This window comes from Pongo pygmaeus, chromosome 9 (assembly GCF_028885625.2).
Source record: "Pongo pygmaeus isolate AG05252 chromosome 9, NHGRI_mPonPyg2-v2.0_pri, whole genome shotgun sequence".
NCBI classification, from domain to species: Eukaryota; Metazoa; Chordata; class Mammalia; order Primates; family Hominidae; genus Pongo; species Pongo pygmaeus.
The window spans coordinates 51,995,530-52,008,759 of NC_072382.2; positions in this window are offsets into that span (position 1 = coordinate 51,995,530).

The window sequence follows — 13,230 nt, forward strand, 5'->3', positions numbered from 1 at the left end:
GCTTTCTGCATTCAGCTCACATAGCTGAACCTTCCTTTTGATAGAACAGTTTTGAAAAACTCTTTTCATAGAATCTGCAAGTTGACATTTGGAACGCTTTGAGTCCTAAGCTGGAAAAGGAAATATCTTCACATAAATGCTGGATAGAAGCATTCTCAGAAACTTCTTTGTGACGTGCGCATTCAACTCACAGAGTTGAAGCTTCCCTTTGATATAACTGTTTTGAAACACTCTTTTAGTAGGATCTTCAAGTGGATATTTGGAGTGATATGAGGCCAACGCTGGAAAGGGAAATATCTTCACATAAAAACTAGTTGGAAGCATTCTCAGAAACTTCCCTGCGCTTTTTGCATTCAAGTCACAGAGAGGAAACTTCCTTTTGAAAGCACAGATTTGAAACACTTTTTGTACAGTCTGCTAGGGGATGTTTGGAGCGATTTGAGGCCTATGCTGGAAAACGAAATATCTTCCCATAAAAATTAGACAGAAGCATTCTCAGAAACTTCTTTGTGCTGTGTGCATTCAACTTACAGAGCTGAAACTGCCTTTTGAGAGAGAAGCTTGGAAACATCCTTTATGTAAAATCTGCAAGTGGATATTTGGAGCGATTTGAGACCTATGCTGCAAAAAGAAATATCTCCAACTAAACCCTAGACAGAAGCATTCTGAGAAACTTCTTTGTCATTTGCGGATTGAACTCACAGAGTTGAACTTTCCTTTTCATAGAGCAGTTCTGCAATACTCTTGTTGTGGGAACTGCAAGTGGATATTTGGTGCGATTGCTTCATCTAGTGAAAAAGGAAATACATTTAGATGAAAACTAGATAGAACCATTCTCAGAAACTTCTTTGTGATGTGTGCATTCTACTCATGGAGTTGAACCTTCCTTTTGATAGAACAGTTTTGAAACCCTCTTTTTGTGGAGTCTGAAAGAGGATATTTGGAGGGCTTTGTGGCCTATGCTGGAAAGGGAAAAATCTTCACATAAAAACTAGATAGAAGCATTCTCAGAAACTCCTTTGTGATGTGCGCATTCAACTCACAGAGTTGAAGCTTCCTTTCGATATAACTGTGTTGAAACACTCTTTCAGTAGGATCTGCAAGTGGATATTGGGAGTGCTAAGAGGCCAACACTGGAAAAGGAAATATCTTCACATAAAAACGAGGCGAAAACATTCTCAGAAACTTCTGTGTGATGAGTGCATTCAACTCCCACACTTGAACTTTCCTTTTGATAGAACAGTTTTGAAACACTCCTTTTGCAGGATTTGCAACCGTTTATTTGGAGCGCTTTGAGGCCTATGTTGGAAAAGGAAATATCTTCACATAAAAACTAGACAGAAGCATTCTCAGAAACTTGTTTGTGATGAGTGCATTCAACTCACAGACTTTAACATTCCTTTTGAAGGAGCAGATTTGAAAACACTCTTTTAGTAGAATCTGCAAGTGGATATTTTGAGCGTTTTGAGGCCTTTGCTGGGAAATGAAATATCTTCACCTGAAAAGTAGGTAGAAGCATTCTCAGAAACTTCTTTGTGATGTGCGCATTCAACTCACAGAGTTGTCGCCTCCTTTTGATACAGCTGTTTTGAAACACACTTTCAGTAGAATCTGCAAGTGGACATTTGGAGTGTTAAGAGGCCAACACTGGAAAAGGAAATATCTTCACATGAAAACTAGACGGAAGCATTCTCAGAAACTTGTTTGTGATGAGTGCATTCAACTCACAGACTTTAACATTCCTTTTGAAGGAGCAGATTTGAAAACACTCTTTTAGTAGAATCTGCAAGTGGATATTTTGAGCGTTTTGAGGCCTTTGCTGGGAAATGAAATATCTTCACCTGAAAAGTAGGTAGAAGCATTCTCAGAAACTTCTTTGTGATGTGCGCATTCAACTCACAGAGTTGTCGCCTCCTTTTGATACAGCTGTTTTGAAACACACTTTCAGTAGAATCTGCAAGTGGACATTTGGAGTGTTAAGAGGCCAACACTGGAAAAGGAAATATCTTCACATGAAAACTAGACGGAAGCATTCTCAGAAACTCCCTGCGCTTTATGCATTCATGTCACAGAGAGGTACCTTCCTTTTGAAAGCACAGTTTTGAAATCCTCTTTTTGTAGAATTTGCTAGTGGATGTTTGGAGCCATTTGAGGCCTATGCTGGAAATCGAAATATCTTCCCATAAAAACTAGACAGAAGCATTCTCAGAAACTTCTTTGTGATGAGTGTAATCAACTCACAGACTTGAACCTTCATTTTGAAAGAGCAATTTTGAAACACTCTTTTTGTAGAATCTGCAAGTGGATCTTTGGAACATTTTGTGGGCTTTGCTGGGAAATGAAATATCTTCACCTGAAAACTACACAGAAGCATTTTCAGAGACTTCTTTGTGATGTGTGCATTCAACTCACAGAGTTGAACCTGACTTTTGATAGAGCAGTTTTGAAACAGCCTTTTTGTAAATCTGCAAGTGGATATTTGGAGCGATTTCAGGCCTATGCTGCAAAAGGAAATGTCTTCACAGAAACCCTAGACAGAAGCATTCTCAAGAACTTCTGTTTGATGAGTGCTTTCAACTCATGGACTTGAACCTTCCTTTTGATAGAATAGCTTTGAAACACTCCTTTTGTAGAATCTGCAAGTGTTTATTTGGAGCGCTTTGAGGCCTAGGATGGAAAAGCAAATATCTGCACATTAAAAACTGGACAGAAGCATTCTCAGAAACTTCTGTGTGATGAGTGCATTCAACTCACACACTTGAACTTTCCTTTTGATAGAGCAGTTTTGAAAGACTCTTTTAGTAACACCTGTAAGTGGATATTTGGAGGGCATTTATGCCAATGCTGGAAAACGAAATATCATCACAGAAAAACTAGGCAGAAGCATTCTCAGAAACTTCTTCATGATGAGTGCATTCAACTCACAGAGTTGAACCTTCCTTTTGATAGAAGAGTTTGGAAACACTCCTTTTGTAGGATCTGCAACTGTTTCTTTGGAGCGCTTTGAGGCCTATGTTGGAAAAGGAAATATCTTCGCATAAAAACTAGAGAGAAGCATTCTCAGAAACTTCCCTGTGCTTTCTGCATTCAGCTCACATAGCTGAACCTTCCTTTTGATAGAACAGTTTTGAAAAACTCTTTTCATAGAATCTGCAAGTTGACATTTGGAACGCTTTGAGTCCTAAGCTGGAAAAGGAAATATCTTCACATAAAAGCTGGATAGAAGCATTCTCAGAAACTTCTTTGTGACGTGCGCATTCAACGCACAGAGTTGAAGCTTCCCTTTGATATAACTGTTTTGAAACACTCTTTTAGTAGGATCTTCAAGTGGATATTTGGAGTGATATGAGGCCAACGCTGGAAAAGGAAATATCTTCACATAAAAACTAGATGGAAGCATTCTCAGAAACTTCCCTGCGCTTTTTGCATTCAAGTCACAGAGAGGAAACTTCCTTTTGAAAGCACAGATTTGAAACACTTTTTGTACAGTCTGCTAGGGGATGTTTGGAGCGATTTGAGGCCTATGCTGGAAAACGAAATATCTTCCCATAAATATTAGACAGAAGCATTCTCAGAAACTTCTTTGTGCTGTGTGCATTCAACTTACAGAGCTGAAACTGCCTTTTGAGAGAGAAGCTTGGAAACAGCCTTTATGTAAAATCTGCAAGTGGATATTTGGAGCGATTTGAGACCTATGCTGCAAAAAGAAATATCTCCAACTAAACCCTAGACAGAAGCATTCTGAGAAACTTCTTTGTCATTTGCGGATTGAACTCACAGACTTGAACTTTCCTTTTCATAGAGCAGTTCTGCAATACTCTTGTTGTGGGAACTGCAAGTGGATATTTGGTGCGATTGCTTCATCTAGTGAAAAAGGAAATACATTTAGATGAAAACTAGATAGAACCATTCTCAGAAACTTCTTGGTGATGTGTGCATTCTACTCATGGAGTTGAACCTTCCTTTTGATAGAACAGTTTTGAAACCCTCTTTTTGTGGAGTCTGAAAGAGGATATTTGGAGGGCTTTGTGGCCTATGCTGGAAAGGGAAACATCTTCACATAAAAACTAGATAGAAGCATTCTCAGAAACTCCTTTGTGATGTGCGCATTCAACTCACAGAGTTGAAGCTTCCTTTCGATATAACTGTGTTGAAACACTCTTTCAGTAGGATCTGCAAGTGGATATTGGGAGTGCTAAGAGGCCAACACTGGAAAAGGAAATATCTTCACATAAAAACGAGGCGAAAACATTCTCAGAAACTTCTGTGTGATGAGTGCATTCAACTCCCACACTTGAACTTTCCTTTTGATAGAACAGTTTTGAAACACTCCTTTTGCAGGATTTGCAACCGTTTATTTGGAGCGCTTTGAGCCCTATGTTGGAAAAGGAAATATCTTCACATAAAAACTAGACAGAAGCATTCTCAGAAACTTGTTTGTGATGAGTGCATTCAACTCACAGACTTTAACATTCCTTTTGAAAGAGCAGATTTGAAAACACTCTTTTAGTAGAATCTGCAAGTGGATATTTTGAGCGTTTTGAGGCCTTTGCTGGGAAATGAAATATCTTCACCTGAAAAGTAGGTAGAAGCATTCTCAGAAACTTCTTTGTGATGTGCGCATTCAACTCACAGAGTTGTCGCCTCCTTTAGATACAGCTGTTTTGAAACACACTTTCAGTAGAATCTGCAAGTGGACATTTGGAGTGTTAAGAGGCCAACACTGGAAAAGGAAATATCTTCACATGAAAACTAGACGGAAGCATTCTCAGAAACTCCCTGCGCTTTATGCATTCATGTCACAGAGAGGTACCTTCCTTTTGAAAGCACAGTTTTGAAATCCTCTTTTTGTAGAATTTGCTAGTGGATGTTTGGAGCGATTTGAGGCCTATGCTGGAAATCGAAATATCTTCCCATAAAAACTAGACAGAAGCATTCTCAGAAACTTCTTTGTGATGAGTGTAATCAACTCACAGACTTGAACCTTCATTTTGAAAGAGCAATTTTGAAACACTCTTTTTGTAGAATCTGCAAGTGGATCTTTGGAACATTTTGTGGGCTTTGCTGGGAAATGAAATATCTTCACCTGAAAACTACACAGAAGCATTTTCAGAGACTTCTTTGTGATGTGTGCATTCAACTCACAGAGTTGAACCTGACTTTTGATAGAGCAGTTTTGAAACAGCCTTTTTGTAAATCTGCAAGTGGATATTTGGAGCGATTTCAGGCCTATGCTGCAAAAGGAAATGTCTTCACAGAAACCCTAGACAGAAGCATTCTCAAGAACTTCTGTTTGATGAGTGCTTTCAACTCATGGACTTGAACCTTCCTTTTGATAGAATAGCTTTGAAACACTCCTTTTGTAGAATCTGCAAGTGTTTATTTGGAGCGCTTTGAGGCCTAGGATGGAAAAGCAAATATCTGCACATTAAAAACTGGACAGAAGCATTCTCAGAAACTTCTGTGTGATGAGTGCATTCAACTCACACACTTGAACTTTCCTTTTGATAGAGCAGTTTTGAAAGACTCTTTTAGTAACACCTGTAAGTGGATATTTGGAGGGCATTTATGCCAATGCTGGAAAACGAAATATCATCACAGAAAAACTAGGCAGAAGCATTCTCAGAAACTTCTTCATGATGAGTGCATTCAACTCACAGAGTTGAACCTTCCTTTTGATAGAAGAGTTTGGAAACACTCCTTTTGTAGGATCTGCAACTGTTTCTTTGGAGCGCTTTGAGGCCTATGTTGGAAAAGGAAATATCTTCGCATAAAAACTAGAGAGAAGCATTCTCAGAAACTTCCCTGTGCTTTCTGCATTCAGCTCACATAGCTGAACCTTCCTTTTGATAGAACAGTTTTGAAAAACTCTTTTCATGGAATCTGCAAGTTGACATTTGGAACGCTTTGAGTCCTAAGCTGGAAAAGGAAATATCTTCACATAAAAGCTGGATAGAAGCATTCTCAGAAACTTCTTTGTGACGTGCGCATTCAACGCACAGAGTTGAAGCTTCCCTTTGATATAACTGTTTTGAAACACTCTTTTAGTAGGACCTTCAAGTGGATATTTGGAGTGATATGAGGCCAACGCTGGAAAAGGAAATATCTTCACATAAAAACTAGATGGAAGCATTCTCAGAAACTTCCCTGCGCTTTTTGCATTCAAGTCACAGAGAGGAAACTTCCTTTTGAAAGCACAGATTTGAAACACTTTTTGTACAGTCTGCTAGGGGATGTTTGGAGCGATTTGAGGCCTATGCTGGAAAACGAAATATCTTCCCATAAATATTAGACAGAAGCATTCTCAGAAACTTCTTTGTGCTGTGTGCATTCAACTTACAGAGCTGAAACTGCCTTTTGAGAGAGAAGCTTGGAAACAGCCTTTATGTAAAATCTGCAAGTGGATATTTGGAGCGATTTGAGACCTATGCTGCAAAAAGAAATATCTCCAACTAAACCCTAGACAGAAGCATTCTGAGAAACTTCTTTGTCATTTGCGGATTGAACTCACAGACTTGAACTTTCCTTTTCATAGAGCAGTTCTGCAATACTCTTGTTGTGGGAACTGCAAGTGGATATTTGGTGCGATTGCTTCATCTAGTGAAAAAGGAAATACATTTAGATGAAAACTAGATAGAACCATTCTCAGAAACTTCTTGGTGATGTGTGCATTCTACTCATGGAGTTGAACCTTCCTTTTGATAGAACAGTTTTGAAACCCTCTTTTGGTGGAGTCTGAAAGAGGATATTTGGAGGGCTTTGTGGCCTATGCTGGAAAGGGAAACATCTTCACATAAAAACTAGATAGAAGCATTCTCAGAAACTCCTTTGTGATGTGCGCATTCAACTCACAGAGTTGAAGCTTCCTTTCGATATAACTGTGTTGAAACACTCTTTCAGTAGGATCTGCAAGTGGATATTGGGAGTGCTAAGAGGCCAACACTGGAAAAGGAAATATCTTCACATAAAAACGAGGCGAAAACATTCTCAGAAACTTCTGTGTGATGAGTGCATTCAACTCCCACACTTGAACTTTCCTTTTGATAGAACAGTTTTGAAACACTCCTTTTGCAGGATTTGCAACCGTTTATTTGGAGCGCTTTGAGGCCTATGTTGGGAAAGGAAATATCTTCACATAAAAACTAGACAGAAGCATTCTCAGAAACTTGTTTGTGATGAGTGCATTCAACTCACAGACTTTAACATTCCTTTTGAAAGAGCAGATTTGAAAAAACTCTTTTAGTAGAATCTGCAAGTGGATATTTTGAGCGTTTTGAGGCCTTTGCTGGGAAATGAAATATCTTCACCTGAAAAGTAGGTAGAAGCATTCTCAGAAACTTCTTTGTGATGTGCGCATTCAACTCACAGAGTTGTCGCTTCCTTTTGATACAGCTGTTTTGAAACACACTTTCAGTAGAATCTGCAAGTGGACATTTGGAGTGTTAAGAGGCCAACACTGGAAAAGGAAATATCTTCACATGAAAACTAGACGGAAGCATTCTCAGAAACTCCCTGCGCTTTATGCATTCATGTCACAGAGAGGTACCTTCCTTTTGAAAGCACAGTTTTGAAATCCTCTTTTTGTAGAATTTGCTAGTGGATGTTTGGAGCCATTTGAGGCCTATGCTGGAAATCGAAATATCTTCCCATAAAAACTAGACAGAAGCATTCTCAGAAACTTCTTTGTGATGAGTGTAATCAACTCACAGACTTGAACCTTCATTTTGAAAGAGCAATTTTGAAACACTCTTTTTGTAGAATCTGCAAGTGGATCTTTGGAACATTTTGTGGGCTTTGCTGGGAAATGAAATATCTTCACCTGAAAACTACACAGAAGCATTTTCAGAGACTTCTTTGTGATGTGTGCATTCAACTCACAGAGTTGAACCTGACTTTTGATAGAGCAGTTTTGAAACAGCCTTTTTGTAAATCTGCAAGTGGATATTTGGAGCGATTTCAGGCCTATGCTGCAAAGGAAATGTCTTCACAGAAACCCTAGACAGAAGCATTCTCAAGAACTTCTGTTTGATGAGTGCTTTCAACTCATGGACTTGAACCTTCCTTTTGATAGAATAGCTTTGAAACACTCCTTTTGTAGAATCTGCAAGTGTTTATTTGGAGCGCTTTGAGGCCTAGGATGGAAAAGCAAATATCTGCACATTAAAAACTGGACAGAAGCATTCTCAGAAACTTCTGTGTGATGAGTGCATTCAACTCACACACTTGAACTTTCCTTTTGATAGAGCAGTTTTGAAAGACTCTTTTAGTAACACCTGTAAGTGGATATTTGGAGGGCATTTATGCCAATGCTGGAAAACGAAATATCATCACAGAAAAACTAGGCAGAAGCATTCTCAGAAACTTCTTCATGATGAGTGCATTCAACTCACAGAGTTGAACCTTCCTTTTGATAGAAGAGTTTGGAAACACTCCTTTTGTAGGATCTGCAACTGTTTCTTTGGAGCGCTTTGAGGCCTATGTTGGAAAAGGAAATATCTTCGCATAAAAACTAGAGAGAAGCATTCTCAGAAACTTCCCTGTGCTTTCTGCATTCAGCTCACATAGCTGAACCTTCCTTTTGATAGAACAGTTTTGAAAAACTCTTTTCATGGAATCTGCAAGTTGACATTTGGAACGCTTTGAGTCCTAAGCTGGAAAAGGAAATATCTTCACATAAAAGCTGGATAGAAGCATTCTCAGAAACTTCTTTGTGACGTGCGCATTCAACGCACAGAGTTGAAGCTTCCCTTTGATATAACTGTTTTGAAACACTCTTTTAGTAGGACCTTCAAGTGGATATTTGGAGTGATATGAGGCCAACGCTGGAAAAGGAAATATCTTCACATAAAAACTAGATGGAAGCATTCTCAGAAACTTCCCTGCGCTTTTTGCATTCAAGTCACAGAGAGGAAACTTCCTTTTGAAAGCACAGATTTGAAACACTTTTTGTACAGTCTGCTAGGGGATGTTTGGAGCGATTTGAGGCCTATGCTGGAAAACGAAATATCTTCCCATAAATATTAGACAGAAGCATTCTCAGAAACTTCTTTGTGCTGTGTGCATTCAACTTACAGAGCTGAAACTGCCTTTTGAGAGAGAAGGTTGGAAACAGCCTTTATGTAAAATCTGCAAGTGGATATTTGGAGCGATTTGAGACCTATGCTGCAAAAAGAAATATCTCCAACTAAACCCTAGACAGAAGCATTCTGAGAAACTTCTTTGTCATTTGCGGATTGAACTCACAGACTTGAACTTTCCTTTTCATAGAGCAGTTCTGCAATACTCTTGTTGTGGGAACTGCAAGTGGATATTTGGTGCGATTGCTTCATCTAGTGAAAAAGGAAATACATTTAGATGAAAACTAGATAGAACCATTCTCAGAAACTTCTTTGTGATGTGTGCATTCTACTCATGGAGTTGAACCTTCCTTTTGATAGAACAGTTTTGAAACCCTCTTTTTGTGGAGTCTGAAAGAGGATATTTGGAGGGCTTTGTGGCCTATGCTGGAAAGGGAAACATCTTCACATAAAAACTAGATAGAAGCATTCTCAGAAACTCCTTTGTGATGTGCGCATTCAACTCACAGAGTTGAAGCTTCCTTTCGATATAACTGTGTTGAAACACTCTTTCAGTAGGATCTGCAAGTGGATATTGGGAGTGCTAAGAGGCCAACACTGGAAAAGGAAATATCTTCACATAAAAACGAGGCGAAAACATTCTCAGAAACTTCTGTGTGATGAGTGCATTCAACTCCCACACTTGAACTTTCCTTTTGATAGAACAGTTTTGAAACACTCCTTTTGCAGGATTTGCAACCGTTTATTTGGAGCGCTTTGAGGCCTATGTTGGAAAAGGAAATATCTTCACATAAAAACTAGACAGAAGCATTCTCAGAAACTTGTTTGTGATGAGTGCATTCAACTCACAGACTTTAACATTCCTTTTGAAAGAGCAGATTTGAAAACACTCTTTTAGTAGAATCTGCAAGTGGATATTTTGAGCGTTTTGAGGCCTTTGCTGGGAAATGAAATATCTTCACCTGAAAAGTAGATAGAAGCATTCTCAGAAACTTCTTTGTGATGTGCGCATTCAACTCACAGAGTTGTCGCTTCCTTTTGATACAGCTGTTTTGAAACACACTTTCAGTAGAATCTGCAAGTGGACATTTGGAGTGTTAAGAGGCCAACACTGGAAAAGGAAATATCTTCACATGAAAACTAGACGGAAGCATTCTCAGAAACTCCCTGCGCTTTATGCATTCATGTCACAGAGAGGTACCTTCCTTTTGAAAGCACAGTTTTGAAATCCTCTTTTTGTAGAATTTGCTAGTGGATGTTTGGAGCCATTTGAGGCCTATGCTGGAAATCGAAATATCTTCCCATAAAAACTAGACAGAAGCATTCTCATAAACTTCTTTGTGATGAGTGTAATCAACTCACAGACTTGAACCTTCATTTTGAAAGAGCAATTTTGAAACACTCTTTTTGTAGAATCTGCAAGTGGATCTTTGGAACATTTTGTGGGCTTTGCTGGGAAATGAAATATCTTCACCTGAAAACTACACAGAAGCATTTTCAGAGACTTCTTTGTGATGTGTGCATTCAACTCACAGAGTTGAACCTGACTTTTGATAGAGCAGTTTTGAAACAGCCTTTTTGTAAATCTGCAAGTGGATATTTGGAGCGATTTCAGGCCTATGCTGCAAAGGAAATGTCTTCACAGAAACCCTAGACAGAAGCATTCTCAAGAACTTCTGTTTGATGAGTGCTTTCAACTCATGGACTTGAACCTTCCTTTTGATAGAATAGCTTTGAAACACTCCTTTTGTAGAATCTGCAAGTGTTTATTTGGAGCGCTTTGAGGCCTAGGATGGAAAAGCAAATATCTGCACATTAAAAACTGGACAGAAGCATTCTCAGAAACTTCTGTGTGATGAGTGCATTCAACTCACACACTTGAACTTTCCTTTTGATAGAGCAGTTTTGAAAGACTCTTTTAGTAACACCTGTAAGTGGATATTTGGAGGGCATTTATGCCAATGCTGGAAAACGAAATATCATCACAGAAAAACTAGGCAGAAGCATTCTCAGAAACTTCTTCATGATGAGTGCATTCAACTCACAGAGTTGAACCTTCCTTTTGATAGAAGAGTTTGGAAACACTCCTTTTGTAGGATCTGCAACTGTTTATTTGGAGCGCTTTGAGGCCTATGTTGGAAAAGGAAATATCTTCGCATAAAAACTAGAGAGAAGCATTCTCAGAAACTTCCCTGTGCTTTCTGCATTCAGCTCACATAGCTGAACCTTCCTTTTGATAGAACAGTTTTGAAAAACTCTTTTCATAGAATCTGCAAGTTGACATTTGGAACGCTTTGAGTCCTAAGCTGGAAAAGGAAATATCTTCACATAAAAGCTGGATAGAAGCATTCTCAGAAACTTCTTTGTGACGTGCGCATTCAACGCACAGAGTTGAAGCTTCCCTTTGATATAACTGTTTTGAAACACTCTTTTAGTAGGATCTTCAAGTGGATATTTGGAGTGATATGAGGCCAACGCTGGAAAAGGAAATATCTTCACATAAAAACTAGTTGGAAGCATTCTCAGAAACTTCCCTGCGCTTTTTGCATTCAAGTCACAGAGAGGAAACTTCCTTTTGAAAGCACAGATTTGAAACACTTTTTGTACAGTCTGCTAGGGGATGTTTGGAGCGATTTGAGGCCTATGCTGGAAAACGAAATATCTTCCCATAAATATTAGACAGAAGCATTCTCAGAAACTTCTTTGTGCTGTGTGCATTCAACTTACAGAGCTGAAACTGCCTTTTGAGAGAGAAGCTTGGAAACAGCCTTTATGTAAAATCTGCAAGTGGATATTTGGAGCGATTTGAGACCTATGCTGCAAAAAGAAATATCTCCAACTAAACCCTAGACAGAAGCATTCTGAGAAACTTCTTTGTCATTTGCGGATTGAACTCACAGACTTGAACTTTCCTTTTCATAGAGCAGTTCTGCAATACTCTTGTTGTGGGAACTGCAAGTGGATATTTGGTGCGATTGCTTCATCTAGTGAAAAAGGAAATACATTTAGATGAAAACTAGATAGAACCATTCTCAGAAACTTCTTTGTGATGTGTGCATTCTACTCATGGAGTTGAACCTTCCTTTTGATAGAACAGTTTTGAAACCCTCTTTTTGTGGAGTCTGAAAGAGGATATTTGGAGGGCTTTGTGGCCTATGCTGGAAAGGGAAACATCTTCACATAAAAACTAGATAGAAGCATTCTCAGAAACTCCTTTGTGATGTGCGCATTCAACTCACAGAGTTGAAGCTTCCTTTCGATATAACTGTGTTGAAACACTCTTTCAGTAGGATCTGCAAGTGGATATTGGGAGTGCTAAGAGGCCAACACTGGAAAAGGAAATATCTTCACATAAAAACGAGGCGAAAACATTCTCAGAAACTTCTGTGTGATGAGTGCATTCAACTCCCACACTTGAACTTTCCTTTTGATAGAACAGTTTTGAAACACTCCTTTTGCAGGATTTGCAACCGTTTATTTGGAGCGCTTTGAGGCCTATGTTGGAAAAGGAAATATCTTCACATAAAAACTAGACAGAAGCATTCTCAGAAACTTGTTTGTGATGAGTGCATTCAACTCACAGACTTTAACATTCCTTTTGAAAGAGCAGATTTGAAAACACTCTTTTAGTAGAATCTGCAAGTGGATATTTTGAGCGTTTTGAGGCCTTTGCTGGGAAATGAAATATCTTCACCTGAAAAGTAGGTAGAAGCATTCTCAGAAACTTCTTTGTGATGTGCGCATTCAACTCACAGAGTTGTCGCTTCCTTTTGATACAGCTGTTTTGAAACACACTTTCAGTAGAATCTGCAAGTGGACATTTGGAGTGTTAAGAGGCCAACACTGGAAAAGGAAATATCTTCACATGAAAACTAGACGGAAGCATTCTCAGAAACTCCCTGCGCTTTATGCATTCATGTCACAGAGAGGTACCTTCCTTTTGAAAGCACAGTTTTGAAATCCTCTTTTTGTAGAATTTGCTAGTGGATGTTTGGAGCCATTTGAGGCCTATGCTGGAAATCGAAATATCTTCCCATAAAAACTAGACAGAAGCATTCTCAGAAACTTCTTTGTGATGAGTGTAATCAACTCACAGACTTGAACCTTCATTTTGAAAGAGCAATTTTGAAACACTCTTTTTGTAGAATCTGCA